The 20,223-nt window shown below is 35.3% G+C and overlaps 1 non-coding gene across 1 annotated transcript; it reads left to right on the top strand.

Moving 5' to 3' along the window:
* The first annotated feature begins 6,084 nt into the window (after positions 1 to 6,084).
* On the top strand, positions 6,085 to 6,191 carry LOC124897441. The gene has a single exon (XR_007054160.1). It is a non-coding gene; the product is annotated as a small nucleolar RNA R71 (small nucleolar RNA).
* The last annotated feature ends 14,032 nt before the right edge of the window (positions 6,192 to 20,223 follow it).

Raw genomic sequence — 20,223 nt, 5'->3', positions numbered from 1 at the left:
TACAAAATTTGATAAATACATAGTTCAACAATATGAAAGTTGGTGTTCCATAGCTTACATCAGTAGTGAATGTAGTTCAAAAAACTACTAGTTAGTGTGAGGTATGCAAAAATAATTGTTATACAGAAACCATGTGTACATCAAATTAAGAATCTGTGAGGTATGTAGGCAATGCTCAAACGCTAAATTATGGTAATTCCTATAACATGAAGTGGCAGACTCAGTAACCAAATCAGTCATGGAATACCCCACAGTCATATCCCCAACCAAATTAGTCAAATAGAAACATGGAAGTTATGTTGGAGTAGATCCTAGTAAATCACACGCAGTTGACTGCAGTAATCTGCCACAAGAAGTTTAGAGTTACAAGTAGGACAGCTATCAAAAGTAATAAACACTATATCATAAGGTAGTTTGCCAGCAGACATAGAGAATCCCAAACAAGTCATGGAAATCAGCTTGAGAAGTGGTAAAGAACTTTATGAAGAACCTCCCAAGGAAATAAAATAAGTAGATGCTGATGTGGTAACCCAATAAGTAAAAGGTAGAGTTGCTAAAAATTCAAGAAATTTTAAGTACTTGAAAGAAAAGGTGGATGTTGAAGAAGTGAAGAAGATGCCGCCACTACCCTTCCCTCAAAGGTGCATAAAAGCGAAAGATAATGCGTTGTTAAACGAGTTCATTGATACATTCAGAGAGATACATATTAGTTTACCACTGTTAGATGTTTTGCAGAATATGCCAAAGTACGTAAGGTACTTGAGGAATGTGGTAGCAAAAAAGGTGAAATGGTAGGATGTAGGAGCAATAATGCTCACTGAAAAGTGTAGTATCTTAATTACACATAAAATCCCCATGAAATTTAAAGATCAGGGGAGTTTTCTATTCCAATTCAAATTGGGAGTAAAGTGGTCCATGCATTGATTGACTTAGCGGTAAGCATTAATGTGATGCCCCTATCACTATTTAAAATATAGGGCTTGAGAGAGCCTAAATTTACCACTATGGTGATGCAGCTCGCAGATGGATCCATAACATATAGGAAAGAAATAATAGAAGATGTCCTTATAAAGGTTTGAAAATTTAATATTCCTACTGACTTTTTTGTTCTTAATTTTATGGCAGATGAATAGGTACCAATCATCTTGGGGCATCCATTCTTAGCACCTGTAGGAGCCTTGACTGATGTTAGAGAAGATACACTCAAAATGAGGGTAGATTATGAAGATATGGTGTTTGATGTTTACAAAGCACCCAAATGTGATGTCCCAAATTAAATATTTACGTATGATGAATGCTATTGAAGGGTAAAAGTGTGGGTGATCAATCTATCGAAAACCTCTTCGGACTACCTGATTGAGAGGCCTAACATGATGAAAGTTGAAATTAATAAAGATTTTTACCTTGAGAGTTTATACTTAAGAGGCTAGAAAAGAATGAAAAATTGTCTCCCAAAAGAGAGTAAAAGGGTGTAGGAATATGGTTGACCCATAGTTAGGTCATGCCGTGACACTAAATTAGGCACTTCTTGGGAGGAAACCCAAGATAAAGTAGGTATGTTTTCTTTTCAATTTTTAGTTTTTATTTCATGTAGTTTTTGTTGTTGGTTCAGTCACTGGTTAATAGAAAGTCTGAGTGCCATCAACTTAAGCTAAAAGCATGGCAAAGACGGAGTGTGAGGTTCCATGGATCTCCTTTATGTGTGAAGATGCTACTAGCTAGGCCTAGAGGCCTTAGGGAGTATTTCTATCTCTTACTTTTAAATTCACTTTGAGGACAAAGTAGATTTTTATTGTGGGATGGGGGAAATTACCAATTATTGGCTCAAGTAAAAATTATTTGTGTAAGATATTCTTGTTGGTGCTTTTTTTGATTACATGGTGTAAGTTTTTTAGTTGTATTAGCATGTTGACTGATGTGAATTGCTACTTTTAAGACTTTTAGGCTCATGTTTGTGACTCTAGTATTTGTTGACATAAAATTATGTTTGTGCTATTGTTTGGTTGGGAGTCTATGATGATCCTATTTGAGTTGAGCATGTTTTATGTTCGTGTGAGATATTTTGTATATTCCTTGTTGTATGTAATGTCTAGAACTTGCCTGGTGTGTGTAAAGAAAAATAAAGAGTGTGGGTTTAGCAAATGATTTAAATATTTCTGTGATAGCCTTGCTTTATACCTTCTATTTATCCTACCCTTTGTGCATAATCCTAGTTAAAACCCATTTATCCTTTAGATTATTTTCTTTGGTAGCTTCATTTGTAGTCTAATCCCTTTCTTTGATAGACCATAATTTGATCCAAAAATCTCCAGAGTGCTTTAATGAAAAATTGATTTAGTAAAGGAGTTTGAGAAATTGAAGAAGAAAAAGATGAAATTAATGCCCTAAGGTAATAGTTATTGGTTTTTATAGTTTATGTGTGGTGGATGAATGTGATATAAATTATGTTAAAAATATTTCCATGATTGTGAAAAAAGAGAAAAATTGATTTATGTTGTCGTAAACTATGCGTCCACCAAGTGTTTGTGAAAATGCTTAAAAGAGATGGGGAAAAAACAAAAGATATGGGTGGATGAAAAAGTGTAATTTGGTTATTTGAGAGTTATTTTAGATGCATAGTTTAGTATATTAAAGCGCTTAAAGAGGTTAGTCACTATTCCCAAATAGTTCCTACCCGCCCCTTAGCCTATATTACAACCCAGAAAAGACCTCATTGATCCTAAGTTCATCATTCTAATTTTAGTGGAGAATTACACAAAGTTTAATTTTATGGTTCATTATGTGTAACTTGTGAACTCTTTGTGAGAGTAAGTGTAATTTCATTCTTACACCCATTATGTTCAAATTGCTTAATTGTGAGTGATTATAGGTAACTCTCTTGTTGTGAGGGGCACATTTTTGATGAATATGGGTGATTTATATGATGTCTTTGATTGAATTATGACCATGAGTTTTCCAACGAGGTGAGTAAATTCTTGAGGCTAGGATGTTGTGGAATAGAATTCAAGAGTTTTCAATTATGTAAATAACATGCTTAGTGCAGTAACTTGCATTCTATGTAGTCATTGGAGTTAAAGCTAGAGTGTCTTGCATGTAGTAGAAATTTGGAGTCTCTTCAGTTCATTATACTTATAATTGAGAATTGTTCGAGGACGAACAAGGCTTTAAGTGTGGGCTGGTGATGTTGGGTGTATTTATATATTCTAGGCTTACTATTCTATCCTTTTTAGCCTTGTTTTGAGGATGATTCATGTTCTTAATGTGATGATAATTATATAAATGTGCATTTAAGCTTACATGTATGTGCTTACAATGTTTAATGGTGTTCTCACATAAGTTTTGATTCAAATTGATTATTTAGAGTTCAACCGAGAAAACTAGTGTTACTAGCTTGAGCTAGGTGCTTGTCTAGTCTATTGTTGTGGGTTCTAATGTGTTTTAATGAGTTACTAAGTTTGTTATTGTGTATTTAAATGTTAAACATCTTGTTGATAATGTTAAGGGTCAATTGGATCAAGACAAGCGTCGAAACAATGTGTTAAAGATCAATGTGAAATTTGCCTATGCTTAGCTCGTGTTTCTAGTTCATTGTGTTGGGTGTTGTGTTGTTTTGAGCTCTAAATTTTTGTGTTTAATGCTATAGGATTCTTGGTGAGTGGATTATGATGATATATTAAGTAAATACAAGCTTGAAATCAAGTGGAAACAACTCAAAAAGGCTCGGAATGGATCAACAAAAGCACAATACACAATATGGGCACAATTTAGACATCTAAAATGTCCTTGACATGTTTTGCCAGTAAGAGGGGCTAATTGGCATGTTTTAAGGACCAAAATCTTTAGAATGAACCTAAAACTATGACCTCTCTCTGTGAGGGCACGTCGCGACCTACAACACCCATTTTTAAGCCTTATGATGCGACCTATACTCTTGTTTCCAGCCTATACATCTTGAATTTCACTCCTATTTGGACAACTCATGACACGAGGTCTACTTTAGACACGGCCAAGAATGATAATTGAGTCCTACACGTCTTGGGATTACTTGGACAGTATAAATAAATCTTTGTACTTGTTAGTACTCATCTTTGGACATCTTGGAACATCAAGGAGGCTGCTACAACTTCATAACTTAGGTTTTTATCATTTTAATTTAGTTCATACATGTTAGTAGTCATTAATTACAATATTTTGATTGCGATTATGACTATGCGTGTCTAAACGCCTCCTTTCTGGGGTTGAAGCCAAAAACATTTTTATTATTGTTATGGATTAAGTTTGTTTGCTTTGATTTTCATTGTTAGTTGTTTGTTTATTCTTGTTTTAAGTATTTTAAGGATTTACATCCCTTAGAATACATCTATTGTCTACCTTGTGAACTTGGGAGAGGGAATAGGGAGATAGAACATGGGAATGCGCAGAGTATAGTTCTTGTTTCTTTATAAAATAAGAGACTTGAATTAGTATCTAGGATAGGGATATACTTAGATACCTTACTTAATTCATATGTATAATGATACTTGTAAAGAAGTTAAGTGAACTATTACATACCCACTCAATGATATAGTTGTAACGTTCAACTTAGGTAATAGATTAGAGGTTGGGAAACCATAATTGTGCAATTACCCTATGAATCAATAACCAAGATAAGCAAGTTAATGAATGAAATCCAATATTATAATATAATTATTTTCAACCCTGGGTATCTACTATTGATTATCTCAAGACCTTTAATTTTTACACTGTTTACTTTACTTGAAATTAAAATTTACAAACTCTTTTTTGGGTTACACTTGCACCAAACTAATCGAAATTGTGAACTAAAATAGAATTATTGTTGAATTTAGTCTTTGTGGGATCGATACTTGGCTTCTAGAAGGCCACTATATTACTTGATAGGACCACGTACATTTCCGTGTGCACTTGGGTACTGTTAATTGCTAATATAAATTGGGAGGGTAAAACTACCAAGGTCTTTGAAATTTTTGGGCATCTTTTACAACACCACAAAAAGACACTCCTTAGTGAGTGCTACTAACTCAACATCCTGCAGCCTGACTTTGTTAGTGACCATGTCCTTCAAGTACTTAACATACTTGGGCATTCCTAGTGAAACATCTTAAAGAGGAAGGTTAATGTGAAGCTCTCTGAACGTGTCATTGAACTTTTTAAATCATGTGTCCTTCTTCATTTTATATTCCTCTATGGGAAGGGTAGTGGCGGTCTCTCGTTTACCTGTTCAACAACTTTTGTTTTTGAGTACTCTGACTTCCTTGATTTTTTAGCAGGTTTGTTATCTACCTACTTAGGAGCCTTTGGAGGTTCAGTTTTGAGCTCTTTACCACTCCTTAAAGTGATTGTCATTACTTGTTTAGGATTCTCAGTTTTATTTGCCAATCCACCTTGAGGCCTGACATTTTATGCTTGGTATATTTGCCCAACTTGCATATCCAAGTTCCTTGTAGCCACCTGCTGACTCTTTATATCTTGTCACTGACTCTTTATATCTACTTACAATTGTGCTTGAGTAGGTAAAATTTATTGCTAGTGGCCTAATTTCTTTGAACCTACTGCTGCTGAAACTGTTGTTGTTGGTTGTTCCATGATGAATTTGGTGGCTGAGTCTACCACTTTAGATTTTAGGCTTTCCCATAATTCAGCCTTTGAACATTTCCCACGAACATAACTGACTCGGGATTTGCAACATACATAGCCCTAGAATGACCACTTTTGCCACAAATCTAGCACTGAGAACTTGTTTGCTGAGTTGCATTAACTGCCGCTGCAGGCTGTGTAACTTCCAATTTCATATTGCTGAACTGAGTATTTAATTGATTTTGTAAATCATCAATCTGAGAAGATATAGCAGTAAATTGGTCTACTTCTGACGTACTTACAACCTTCTTTGTAGCACTTCTTGAGTGAGAATGCCACTTAGGATTTCCTTGTGCAATTTGGTTCAACAAGGTATATAGCTCGTCATATGTCAATTCTAATACTTGACCACCTACAGCTGAATCTAAAAAAATTTTCATGTTGTGATAAAGTGCCTCAACCAAAGTGTGACCTAGTACCTCATTGGACTGTTAATGATGTGGACAATCCCGAAGAAGGGCCTTGAACCTCTCCCATTCATGATATAAATTCTCTTCTAGCTTCTGGTTAAAGCACAAAATCTTATTGTGTAGTCTTGCCAGATGGAAAGAATCGGATGAGGAAATTCTGGACTAAGTCATCCCAGCTTATGATTGAACTTTTTAGGTAAGCGTTCAACCACTTCTTTGCTTCCCCCAATAGTAAAAAGGGGAATAGTATCAGCCTAAGATAATCAGTTGACATACCTGTAGGTATGAATGTGTCACTGATCTCCAAAAAGTTCCACGGATGGACTTGTGGATCTTTATGTGAAAGCCCCATAAGCTGTCTAATGCTGATAAAAAGTTCCACCATGTTCTATTTCAGTTCAAAGTTACCTTTAATAATCAGTTTCTAAAAATGGGAGGTCAAATTTGTCGAAAGTGGGATTGCCACTTCATGAACTATCCTGCTGGCTGGTTGATCTTCAACCATTAGAGCAGGATTGTCTTGTTCCTTTTAAATTTATGAAATATGGGGGAGAAAGAATACTTCTCTGCTTAATTGAAGAAAGCACTGCTAGGGCTTGGGGCTTGGTTCAACCAATTCCCTATCCCTTGCTTTCTTACTAGTCTATAAACCTATTTCCTGCAAACTCAATACCAAGACCAAGTGTAAAGCACCAAAGAAATCTAAAAAGTAAAAGTAAAACAAAATTTTTTGCCAATTTATAAGTCCCTGGCAACGGCGCTACAAACTTGTTATGCCTGAGCACACATGCAAGTGTACGTGGTCTTACCAATTAATATAGTGGCCTTAAAAAAAGCCGAATAATGATCCCTCAAAGACTTTTGTTAACAACTATCCTATTCTAGATCACTTTGAAATTGGATTAGTGCAATCGTAACCAAAAGAGTTTTGAAAGTTTATAATTTAAAGTAAACTAAAATAATACATAAAAGTAAGAACTTTGGACAATCAATATATGAAAGCCTGAGTTTAAAGTACTACGAACAATCATACTATTCTATTAAAATTCATTCATTAGATTACTTATCTTAGTTCTTGATTCGTAGGGTTTATCGTATTATCATGGTCTCCCGACCTCTAACCTTCTATCCAACTTGGAAATTACTATTACATCATTGAGCGGGGATGCAATAATCCATTTATATGCATTAAGATATCATCCTACATGTGAACCGAGCAAGGATTCTAGGTATATACCTATCCTAGTTGCTAATTAAAATTCCATATTTCATAAAAGAATAAGAACCTTACATAATTCATCCCCATATATATCTTCTTATTCCCCCTACTGAGTTCTCAAGGTCGACAATATATATTATAAGAGTTGATAATCCATAAAAAAGTTAAAAAAAGTATAAACAAACAATCAAATTAATAATCATTCCAAACAACCTCAATTCGAAGTGAAAGTAAACATGTTCTCAGCCTTAACCCTGGTAAGGGCGCGTTTAGCCACTAATGGACATAATCATAATATAATTCAATAATAGTAGAAATAAAAACTAATGAAAGTGTGTATAATCCCCTCTCCAATGCTCTAAATCATCCAAGGAATGAAAAGTGTACAAGTGCCCTATTAATAGTAGGAGAATTTTAGCCGGTGTGGGTTTAAGTAGTGTTCCCCATTGTTTATTCCATGGGAGAGAGGTCCTTGAAATGTGACTTGATGTGAGGGATATATTGGTGCACAGGGTTGCTTATTCTGAGGAATAAAGAGGAGCATCGGATCCAATCGCGTAGGCACGCTGGAAAGTGCAATTTTCCTTCTTAATTGCCTCATGCATTTTTTCTTCAAACCCCATGCTTGTGGGGTCATTTTGACTTTATTTATAGATTTTTAAATGTCCATATGTCATAATAATCAAATCACCAAGCATCTTAATTCATAAAACACCATGAATTAGAGCTTAAAATAACGCAACATCAAGAACAGTGAACTGGAAATTCAAGCTAAGAACTAGTGTTGTCCTATAAATCTTCAACTTATTGCTTTGAATCTTTTCTTATTTCAGTTACACTTTGAAAACTATAAACAAGTTTTTCCACACTTAAATACATAAAAAAACTATTAGCAACTCATTCAATACATAAGAATCCATTGTGATAGACTAGAGCAACACCTAGCTCAAGTTAGTAACACTAGTTTTCTCATTTGAACTGTAAGTGACCAATTTAAGTACAAACTTGTTTGAAAGACTTCATAAAATTATAATCTCACACTTAAAGACTTAGATGCTCAATTATATCATTATATAGACATTAAGCACACAAGTTTCCCTCAAAACAAGGCTAAATATGCTATGATAGCAACACTAAAGTGCCCAAAACCACTTTAGATCAACTACCTGCGTCCAAGGCACAGGGTACAGGTAGTGGGTGCAAGTAGTAGGAGAAAAAATCTTATAATGTTTAGCTCTCGATATTTTCACTTTCTAGAACCTGCTTTGCGTATATACGGTGTAGGTCCTACTTGCAGCCATATGTTGACTTGGTAGGTGCCAAGAGTTAGTTTTTCAGCTCTTCTTCGACTCTCGAACATGCGTTAATCACGATCAAGCTAGAACTCATCCTAATCATCCATAATCGTTCCAAAAGTAATAATAAACACCCTTTTCACCATTTTCATAAACAATCATCCAAATCATAGATTTTTGCAAAACATACACAAAACATATCAAATCTAACGAAAAGCCCTCCATAACTTGCATATTTTCCTCATTTTAAGCATAGAAAGTGCTATATATCCATAGAACATAAATACCCTTAACTTAGAATGTTTCCATGTCCTTAAGAAACAAAAATACAATAAACAAAAATGATCCTTAACTAGGGGAATCTGAGGTATTCAAGGCAGACGGTCATCACATTAAGTTCAAAGCACAACATCCCCTCATACATCTCTTTTTCAAAATATACCTTGTATGAATATGAAGAAAAATAATTCGACATAACGGAATCAAGATATGAAAACTACATTAGAAGCTGACAACAGCTCATATTTAAAATTACACTACCCAAAATAAGAATATAGCTAGCAATATTACTCAAGTGCCTTTACAACAAGAATCTTCCACTCACTCATATGAAATCATACATGTCAATACAGATACGGTCAAGAGACACTCATACTAAAAAAATAAGTCCCAATTAATGCATGTCAAATACCATAGGCTTGTCCTTATTTTCTTTACCTTAGGATTCAAATAGTTATGTCAGGATCACTATAGGACTTTTCTCGACTTGTGATGTAGGCTTGGGGCTGGTACGATATTCATGGACATTTAATCTGACTACACCTCATTAGCATTACACTAACTTTTGGGTTCTCACTAACAAGCCAATTGCTTTTTATTCAACCTCATTTTTCTATTTTATTTTTTTATTGTACATTTAGGTTAGGTGTGGCCTTTTATTTTTTTATTTTTTATTTTTTTCATAATTTTTCTTTCTCTTTTCTTTTCTTTTCTTTTCTTTTCTTTTTCTACCACACCCAACCCTATTAACGTCAGAGCACGATGCAGGTACTTTGACTACTTGGAATTCATCAAGATAACCATAAGAATATCCTCCAGGGTTATCAGTACAATCAATCACCAATACTACCCTCATTTTGGTTGGATGCTTTATACACTTTTGAATGTTGAATGTCGTCTCCTCTTAGCTTACCCTTCTCCATGTCAACCATAGCTCTACTTGTGGCTATGAATGGTCTTCCCTAAATAATGGGTATCTTAATGTCAACCTCACAGTCCAATAATAAAGTCAATTGGGTAAATGAATTTTTCCACCTTACTGATCATATCACATGAGATTCCCACAGGCTTCATCACTATGGAGTCAATCATCAATAGGCGCATCAAAATCAGTTCTGTAGGGTTTAAGCCTAGTTGCTTGAAGATTGCCAGCAATATTAAATTAATGTTGGCCCCTAAATCAGACAAAGATCGGGTGAATCTGAATGACCCAATAATGCATGGTATAGTGAATGCCTTGAGGTCACCCCTTTTTTGCGCGAATGACCTATTCAACTGCATTACAATGGTGCATTCCCTCAATAACCTCAAGAGTTACTTCTTTCTTTCTTGTGACTAACTATTTCATGAACCTATCGTATCCAGGCATCTTCTCTAGTGCCTCAAGAAGAGGTATTTCAGGCTCAACTATTTCAACATCTCAATAAATTATTTAAACTTACCATTCTCTTTCTTATACATTGGTCACTGAGGAAAAGGTAGGGGTAGTCTCAAAATCTATCTTACAACTGGTTCAAACAACTTGATCTTTACCCCTGTCTTTAGCAACTGCATCTCTTTCTGTTGTCACCTTGTCAAACTTAGCAGCATGTGTCTCATTATCAAATAATTCTATAGCAGGTAGTGGGGGATCCATAGTAGTGATACCACTCCTCGTGGTATTAGCAAGTACGTGACCATTATTTTTTAGATTTTGCACAGTGTTGCTCGGAAGGGTACCTAGCTGTCTCATGTTTAGAGTTGCTGACATCTGCCTAAACTCGTGCTTCAGCTGCTTGATGGGAGTGGTATAAGGCTCAACCTTTTATGTCAATCATAAAATATCATCCTTAATTTCCTTAAGGATGGTCTCCTGATTTTCCTGACCCTTCACAAATTTAGCTACCATCCCCTCCATTCTAGATTCAGTATCACGTCTAACAGGTGGAATGTATTTATCTCTCTCCTTTCTGTAGTCATCCTTCTTCTTCTAGTCACTATCTCACTCTATTCTATGGTCTCGGTACCTATCATAATAGTTCTGGCCTTGGTTCCCTTGCCACTAGGCTCAGAAACCCACCATCTGACAATCCAAATAATTAATTTCCTCTTCCAATTTAGATTCATATACATTGGAAGCTGACCCCTACGCTCAGAATTTGTTTCTACAAACTTCTTTGATAGCACCCCTAAATCATCCTTACCAATGCAATTTCTCATGCTACTGTATATCAACTGATCTTTAGTTATAGGAAGCACCTATAGCATAAGTACCATATCATCTCTTAGCCTCATGAGTTTGTCACCCTCGATTAGTGAGTGAGATATGATATAAAATCTCTAAAGCTTTCTCATAACATAGTATCATAAAATCTCCTTAAGATATGGTGTCTACCAAGGCTCTGGAGATGATGTTCAGGACTTTGTAGAATTTCTTCGATAAGGTTTTCCCTTCAATACTGATGATTGGGCACCAAGTTCAGCTTATTCTTAAACTTGAACCAAGCCTCGTACATGCACTATGACTGTAGCTGCCTAAAATTATATATCTTGTCCTTAAGCTACAACATTCTTGATTGAGGAAAGAAACTGTTTAAGAATCGCCTGCACAACTCATTCTAAGTCGTGATATAGCCTCTTGGCAATTCCCCTAACCATAAAGATGCTTCTCCTATAAGTGGGAAGGGAAAAAGCCTTACTCTAAGTGCTTTCTGATTTACCTTTGGATTAGTATACCAGTTACAAATCCCAAGGAAATTTTAAAGGTTCAAATTTTCATCATCAGTAGGCAATCTTGTAAGAAAACCATTAAAATTTTAAAGTTAGATCATGGTACTAGTGATGTCAAATTTAACGCCTGGGGGAAAAATAGAAGGTACTATGGATCTATTCTTTGTTAGATCAAGATATCTTAGATCTTCCTCATCATCTATATATCGCTGAACATATTGATATGCTGGGATAACTTGAACACGGGCACCCCTAGCTCTATCTTGATTCACATTGAGTGTAGTTCGGTGGTCTGCTGCTTTTTACTATTCAGCTAGATTTGCATCCCAACCTATCCTTTAAAGTTTTTCCGTTGCTCTCCTTCTACTTTAGTTTGAGCTAATATCTCACCATTCTATCAATCAATAATATTTTGTACTCCCTCGAAAGGAGGTACAATATCACAAACCCCTTCAGGATTATCACCTCTCTCTGACTCAGTCATCTTACCACGTATTTATAGGATCCTCTCTGGATTTGGATTAATTAGGAGTAAGTGATTGTCTTACTCCATGTGCTAGGCATACACCGGCGTATGCCCAACTAAGAACAAAAAGAAATACTAAAAACCCAAGAACTACATTAAATTCAATCCCCAATTTAACACTGTGTTCCCCGACAATGACACTAATTTATTGATGACATCAAAGAAACACCTCTATTTAGATAATGATACGGTCATTTTCAAGATATAGTAACCCAACTAAGGTTAGGATCGAATCCTAAGGGATCACATGGTTTGATAGATCTCAATGATTATATTCTATGGGCAAAATAAGAAAGTAAATGAGGGGATTTATATGTAGCTGTCTCAAACACACAATAATATTAACTTGGTTAAAAATCAGTCTTGAGTATACACTAGGATTGTGTTCCCCCTAGAATCTCAACCTTGTAGGTTTATGTACATTGTTGAATCAACTCAATACATTGTATGCGGAATGATAAGTTATGTACCTCCTATAGTATTTTGGATAAGCAGGAGGATTTCTCCCTTTACCTATTGAGTCTCAGAGTGTTGCATTCCTAACACATACCCCGGTCCCAGTTAACTATCACCATTTGAGTATCAAGTTATTAGATGAAGGCTAATAATCATTCATATGTACCGTTGTGCAGAAATAGATGAAGGCTAATAATCATTCATATGTACCATTCACTGTGAGTATTGACACTTGATGTACATTAATTGTATCCTAAGATTCTCATTGCATGTAGGAAAAACAGATTATCATTATTAATACTCTATCTAAATGTGTCTCAACCTATTTAGATATTAGATTACCTAATTTTCTCAAACTTGGGAAATCCTTATACTTAACCTGATCTTATCTCCAGTTAATTAACCTTTTTACGACATTAATCATTAGCTAGAAATTTAACATTTCCAAATGCCCATTGATAATTCACTTCCTATTAAATGAATTTCTTAATTCAAGAAAACCAATCGTAAGGTGTAATATATTGTTTGCAATTAATAAAAAATATGTACAACAATATAATTATCAAGAAATTACTTATGTCTTTTGAATCTTAATCAACTAATGAATTAACAAGGCCAAACTCATATATCCCACAACTCAGGTTATGAGAATTAGTTCTTTATGATGTAGAAAGAAATAATGAATTTTGATTTCATAATTCCTAAGTAGTTAACTTACAAATGATGAAGATATAGTATTGTTCTTCCTTCCAAATCACAATAGAATTCTAAAACCAAAATAATAATCCCAAAATGTCAATTCAAAAATTCAGAGAGAAAGTATAAAAAATGATCATTTGGAACAAGTTCAAGATGCTAATGAAAACCTAAGAAATTTCCATTTATACTCCTAATCTTTATCTTTTGAAATTCAAATTCCAGAATACGCGTATCATAGCTGAGGACCATTTTGACTGTTTATCTGATGGTTGATGACTTATCAAACCAAGTCACCAATCGATCTTCCAAATCTTTATTTGTTGCCTACGGTTGACGACTTTTTCTGACGGCCCGTCAATAAGTTGATGATTGATTAGACAATTCATCAACTTTATTTCTTCAGTCTTTACATTCTGGCTATAGTTGATAGCCTACTGTGATGACCCATCAGATGTCTAACGACATATCAGACAAGTCGTCGCTTGAAATCTTCAAAACTCAATTTCTTAATCTTCTTCACCAAAAATTCATCCTTCTAAAATTAGTAATCAAAGGTTTTCATGCATCTCAACTTTCCTGTGACATTACATGAAATATAATAAAAAAGGAGAATAGTTACTTAAGAATTTACAATTATTCCGATTTAAAAGACTTAAATGTCCTATCACAATGCTAGTATATCAACACCCTTAAAATAAAATACCTCTTCGTCTTCAAGCAACTAGTACAACATTATGTAGACAATTACAACAAAAAGGTAACGAGTATCTTTTGCTTCCTTCATTTTGTACCCATAAGAAAGAGAGTATGATCTTTTCTTACAAAGCAACATTAAGATTCCATACCATCTTCAAAGTTAAAACAAATAAAACACTACTTAAACTTAGAGAATTCAATAAAATGTTTACCAAGTTCCGTAACTATTCACATGCCCTCACACAGAAGAAATAGGTTTCTGACTCCATATATTTATTTATACTTATAGTAACCACACACTACAACGCTTACTCTCAGAACAAAAATTCAAATTGTGCACTTACAATACCTTAAGATTGCCCTTACCATTTTGATTGGTTCATATAGTAATTATGCTAAGATCACTACAGGTCTTTCTTTGCATGAAATGAAGGTTCACATGCGGGAAAGGTTGATTTGGGCTTAGTGACTTAGCTTCTCTTTGATCAATTACACAACTTTATCTACGATCACTTATTCCGTAACATTCTTCTCCGAAATACTTTTGCAGCCTTCTAGGCAATTAAAATCTGGACGTTTTTATTTTTGCACCACTATTTTTTTTAAAACATAAACTTTCACAACACTTACAACATCTTTTGCACCATCAGTCTTTCTAATGTAGCCACCCTCAAATTTTGTGTTCTGCCTAAGATGATGTATAATATGTCCAAAGAGAAACTTGGCTAAATTGTGGCTTACTTGAGAACTCAATGAAGGGTTGTTAAGTTGTTGTAACAAAGAAGGTATTCTACTTGTTCAAAAAAGATCAAAATTGGCTATCATATGTACCTAAAAGTTGACAAATCTAAAATGGCTTGTGATTACTTCTTAGCCACTACTTGAGACCCTACGGAATGATTTAGGTAAGTTCTAGATGAATTCACACAATAAGAACATATTCAAGAAAAATATCTCTCTCTCATGGCATGGAATTGTGCGGACCTCACTAAATATAAGTCAAAGTAGGAAACATTTCATAATTTCAAAGCCCAAAAATAGTTTCCATATGTCCAGCAATTAATCTTACAATTAAAAAGTTTTGGTGGGTACAACAGATTTACAATCATTGACTTAAAATCAAACATTACTTGTTACTCATTTACTTGTTACTATTCATGCATACAGAATACACAGACACAGACAAACAAACCTAAACATGTCGGTTCACTAAGTAGTATCCAAGGGTATAGAATACAAATAATAAACCCTTAAGATTACAAGTACCCCTACCCCAACAAGTAAAAACATGTATTGTCCCCAATGAAAAAGATCAAACCAAAGCAACAAGGGGAAGGAGATACCTGCAGTGCCTTAAACACATGAATCATTAACTACTAACTCTTCTACTGTATCATCAGTGGGAGATATCTCACTAATAGCATTAGGCTATGCAGACGCATATACCACAATGGTTGGTGGAGTGAAAAAATCTCTAATAGTCTCACCAACAGTCAATGAAGGCCTACTAGATGAAGCTCCCATAGCTCTTGCTCTTAATTCTTCCTCAAGTTTCTCACCCTCCACCTCTAATATTTTTAAAGTTTCTTTCAGCTTCTTCTTATCTGCCTTTTGCTGTGCTGTTCTCTTAGCTCTTCTTTCTTCATCACCATCACTTTTTTAGCTTGCCTTTGTCTTTCTTGTCAATCTTTTTTTTCTTTTTGTCCACTAGCTTCCCAATGATGTCAATCAATGGAGGTTTGTCCTCATATTTTTTAGCTACGGGATCTGAAGATATCATAATTTGGTGGCTCTGTAATGCCACAATATCTGCTTTAGCCTTGTCCAAGGCACCCTGGAAAACTACATGGTCAGGAACTGACATCTCTCTCAACCTTTCATTCACTCTATGCTCCATGTCATTAATATTTTTGTGTAGGTTAAGAAAGTTTCAATGGTTGCCTAGATTCTCTTATCAACACTTGACTCAAATTGATAAAAAAAAAAAGCTTCAATTGAGCTTCAAAGCACTTTTCTTGCTTTATTGTCTTCATTAAATTATGCAATGTCAATGCATACTCCAATATTGGCTCAGTAAATATAGGGTTTTCTTCACTTGCAGGGATTAAAGCAACCCCTGTAGAAGAGGTTGCTTGTACAGACTCAAGAACTGACACTTGTACATTTTATGATGATCTAGCTGCAGTAGGAGCTGTTTGAACTTCTTCAAGTTTGATCGTATCACCCTATACCTCTGCTCCTTTGCGTAAAACTAACATAGGATGATTGTCGTCAAACTTGATAAGGTTGTGAGTTTCCTGGAAACGACGACCTTAACAAAGCCTATAATTTCTGGCAAATAAGCCGCTTCACACAACCTTTTAATAAGACAAGGAAAGAGGTATACAGTTTCAGGTCGTGTTGCTTGAATCTTAATCTCATCATAAACTATTTCCCTAAAGTTCAAGGGAAATTTTGATACTAAGCTTGCTACCAGGACTGCTCTATCATCACCTATGATATTGTCTCCTGTTGTTGGCATTAGTTTGGATCTCACCACTCTCCACCAAAACCTTGCTTCTTGAGTCAAGGATGCTTTAAAAATTCTTTCACATGGATTATGCAGCCACTCGGGCTCTCTATCAGCTATAACTTGTTCTAACCAAGGTCATTGATTTGCCCTATCTGACATCCTATGGTAAAACTCCTGGGAAGTGACTGGGGGAATGAAGCTTAGGCCATATAGAAACCGATTGATTATTCTATTAGATAGATTAAATATCACACTCCTCATTGGTATTTATTCGATATTTGGAATATCAGCAGCTTTTTCTCCCTTTTTGCATATGTTGTCCAAGGTTTCTTAGTAGTTCGCATAAAACTCCCTTACCAGTGTTGGGCAGAAACTCATACGCATCTTTAAATAGGGTTGGCCAAAAATAGACACTTTACAATACCTTTCTTGTCGTACGATCACCTGCTTAATGTTCCTCAACTGGGGATGCATGGAAAGCCTCCAGATACTAGGTATATTAACCTCCGGGATGCACCTTTTGATAATATTGTCAGCACACTACCTGAATAAATATGGATCATCCCAAAAGTATCTCTTAGAATCATGAAAAAATTTCTTTTTCTAATAAAAAAAAAGATTTTTTGGGAGTAATATCACTCACCACATAATTGGCAAAGTCTGCATACCAAGGTATCATCTCAAGTTCAGCTGCCAAAATCTGTTCATCCAAAAAAGCATCATCGATATCAAGCTTTCCTGTAGTGAGATGATCTCTCTCTAGTCTAGATAGATGGTCTGTGACTTCATTTTCACACCTTTTTTTATATCTGACCTCAAAGTCAAACTCCAGTAGAAGTAAAACCCATTTAATCAACCTTGATTTGGCATCTTTCTTCGCCATAAGTATCTCAAAGTAGCCTGGCCTATATGAACGACCCCTTTAGTTCCCAAAAAATATGATCAAAACTTCTTAAAAGTATAGACGACAGCCAAAAGCTCCTTCTCCATGTTAATATAATTTTTCTGTGCACCATTCAACGCCATGCTTGAATAATATATGGGGTGAAATAACTTTTTCCTTTCTTACCTAGGACTTCTCCAAGTGCCACTTCACTTGTATCACACATTATTTAGAATTTTCTAGACTATTCTGGGGCAAAAATAATTGGGGCAACCACTAACTTCTCCTTAAGGCATTAAAATACCTTCATACAGTCATCATCAAACTCAAACTTTGTCTCCTTCTCCAATAGCTTACAAAGTAGATTTGCAATCTTAGAGAAATCTGTAATGAACGTGCGATAGAATCCAGCATGACCCAGAAAACTATGGACACTCCTCACTAAGCTAGGAGATGGTAGTTTCTCAATCACTTCTTCCTTAGCACAATCAACTTCAATTTCCTTAGCTAAAATTTTATGTCTAAGCATGATGCCTTCCTTCACCATGAAGTGGCATTTCTCCCAGTTCATCATGAGATTGAACTCTTCATATCTCTATAGTGCTCTACTCAAATTGACGAAACACAATTCAAATGAATCACTTACTACAGAGAAATCATCCATGAACACTTCTAGAGTGTCCTCCCCCATGTAAGAGAGAATAGATATCATGCACCTTTAGAATATAGCAGGCATATTACATAAACTTAACGACATCCACTTGTATGCAAACATTCCATATGGGCATGTAAATGTTGTTGTCTCCTGATCTTTCAGGGTAATCAAAATCTAGTTGTAACCCGAATATCTATCCAAGAAGCAATACCAACCCTTTCTTACCAAGAGATCAAGCATTTGATCCATGAAGGGAATTGGAAAATGATCTTACAATGTACATGAATTCAAATTTTGGTAATCCAGGCAAAATCATCACCCAATCACTGGTCCAAGCAAAACTAACTCATTTTTCTCATTAGCAACTACAGTCATACCCCCTTTCATTGGCACATACTTTACTGGACTTACCCACTTACTGTCAGAGATTAGGTAAATTTCCCATACATCAAGCCACTTTATAATATTCTTTTTCACCACATCTTGCATAGGTGGGTTTAGTCAACACTGATGCTCAACAGTCAGTCTGTGATTTTCTTCTAGCTGGATTTTGTGAGTGCATATGCCCAAAGAAATAATATCTGCAATTATCCATCTAAGAGCCTTTTTGTACCTCATAATAACAAAGATAAGGGCCTCAACCTGATGCTCTCCAAAATCTATTGCAATAATAGCAAGGTGTTATCACTACCAAGAAATATATACCGCAGAAGGCCTAGATACTTGTTAAGTTCCAACACCGGTGGATCTTCAATTAATGGCTTAGCCGGTGGTGTTGGATGATTTTTCAGGTATAATTCTAGATTTCTGGGAGCATATAAACATGTTCCCATCTCGGTTAATGCATACATATTCTCCTTATATTCTTCGGTACCCTCACTATAAAACATCATCAACACAGCTGCCAATATTTCCAACCCATATTTCTCCTCAATCGATACCTCTTGTTCATCTTCATAATATATATCAAAGATCAAGAATACACTCATCTCCTTTTACTGCCTCATTGATTTATAAACTTTAAAATTTACCTCCTCATCATTGAGCCTAAATTTTAGCTTATTAGTCTATTAGTCAATCAACACACTCCTGGTTGCGAGGAAAGGTCTACCAAAGATTATGGTTACCTTGAAGTATACCATATATTATAGGATGACAAAGTCAGTAGGGAAAATTAAAATGGCCACTTTCATAAGCACACCATATAGTATACTAACTGTCCACTTTACTGGTTTGTCTTTCATCATAAGTTTTATGTTAGTAGGCATGGCATCTCCCAAACCCAAGTTATTATAAATTGCAAATGGCATCAGATTAATACTTGCCCCAAGATCACATAGGGCCTTTGGAAAATCTAGGGATCCAATAGTACTTGGGATCGTAAATGCTCCGGGATCCATTTTCTTTTGAACTAAGGATCTTGTAGAAATAACACTACAATTGTAAAGATTGTCAACCGGTTCATAGCTCAATGTCCTCTTCTTCGTGAAAAGATCCTTCATGAATTTAGCATAGCCAGACATTTGTTCGAGTGCCTCCACCTAAGGCACATTCACAGTCAACTATTTTAGCATTGCCATAAATTTGCTAAATTTTGTGTCGTCCACCTTTTTCTTTAATCGATGGGGGAATAGAGGGAGTGGTTTTGGTAGTAATTTAACCACTGATTCTTCATCCTTTCCATTATTTTTATCTAACTCATCAACCTACTGATGTTTAGATGAAATCTTATCACTATCCAGCTTCTCAGACTCAATTGGACGGTCTTCTTCTGCTTCTGCATTTAGCTCCACTACATTATCAATCATGGATTCACCCATAGAAGGGTTCAGTAATACTTTACAACTTTGAGTGGTAATCTTCATGTAAGAGCAATCATTCTAAGGATTTTGCACTATGTCACTCAATAATGTTCCACTCTTCCTCTGATTAAATACTGCAGATAAGTAGTTCATATGTTGTTCTAGTTGCTTGATAGAAGTTGAATGTGAATCAACTAACTGACTCATAGATGATATGTCACTCTTCATTTCCGTCACACCGGTGTTAGTTGATTCCATCCCCTTTAATAATTTTCCCATTATGTCCTTCATGGACATCTTTTCTAAACTAGCAGTAGCAGTATCATGATTTCTATGAGGTACATACAACCCATTCCTATCATTTTTTCTTTTCCAATTTCCTTGGTCACAATCACTATAACCAGACTTATCATAATAGTTTCGACCT

The sequence above is a fragment of the Capsicum annuum genome, chromosome 3, assembly GCF_002878395.1.
Source record: "Capsicum annuum cultivar UCD-10X-F1 chromosome 3, UCD10Xv1.1, whole genome shotgun sequence".
Classification (NCBI taxonomy): Eukaryota; Viridiplantae; Streptophyta; class Magnoliopsida; order Solanales; family Solanaceae; genus Capsicum; species Capsicum annuum.
The sequence above is the reverse complement of the archived record's forward strand: the minus strand, read 5'-3'. Positions and strand labels throughout refer to the sequence as shown.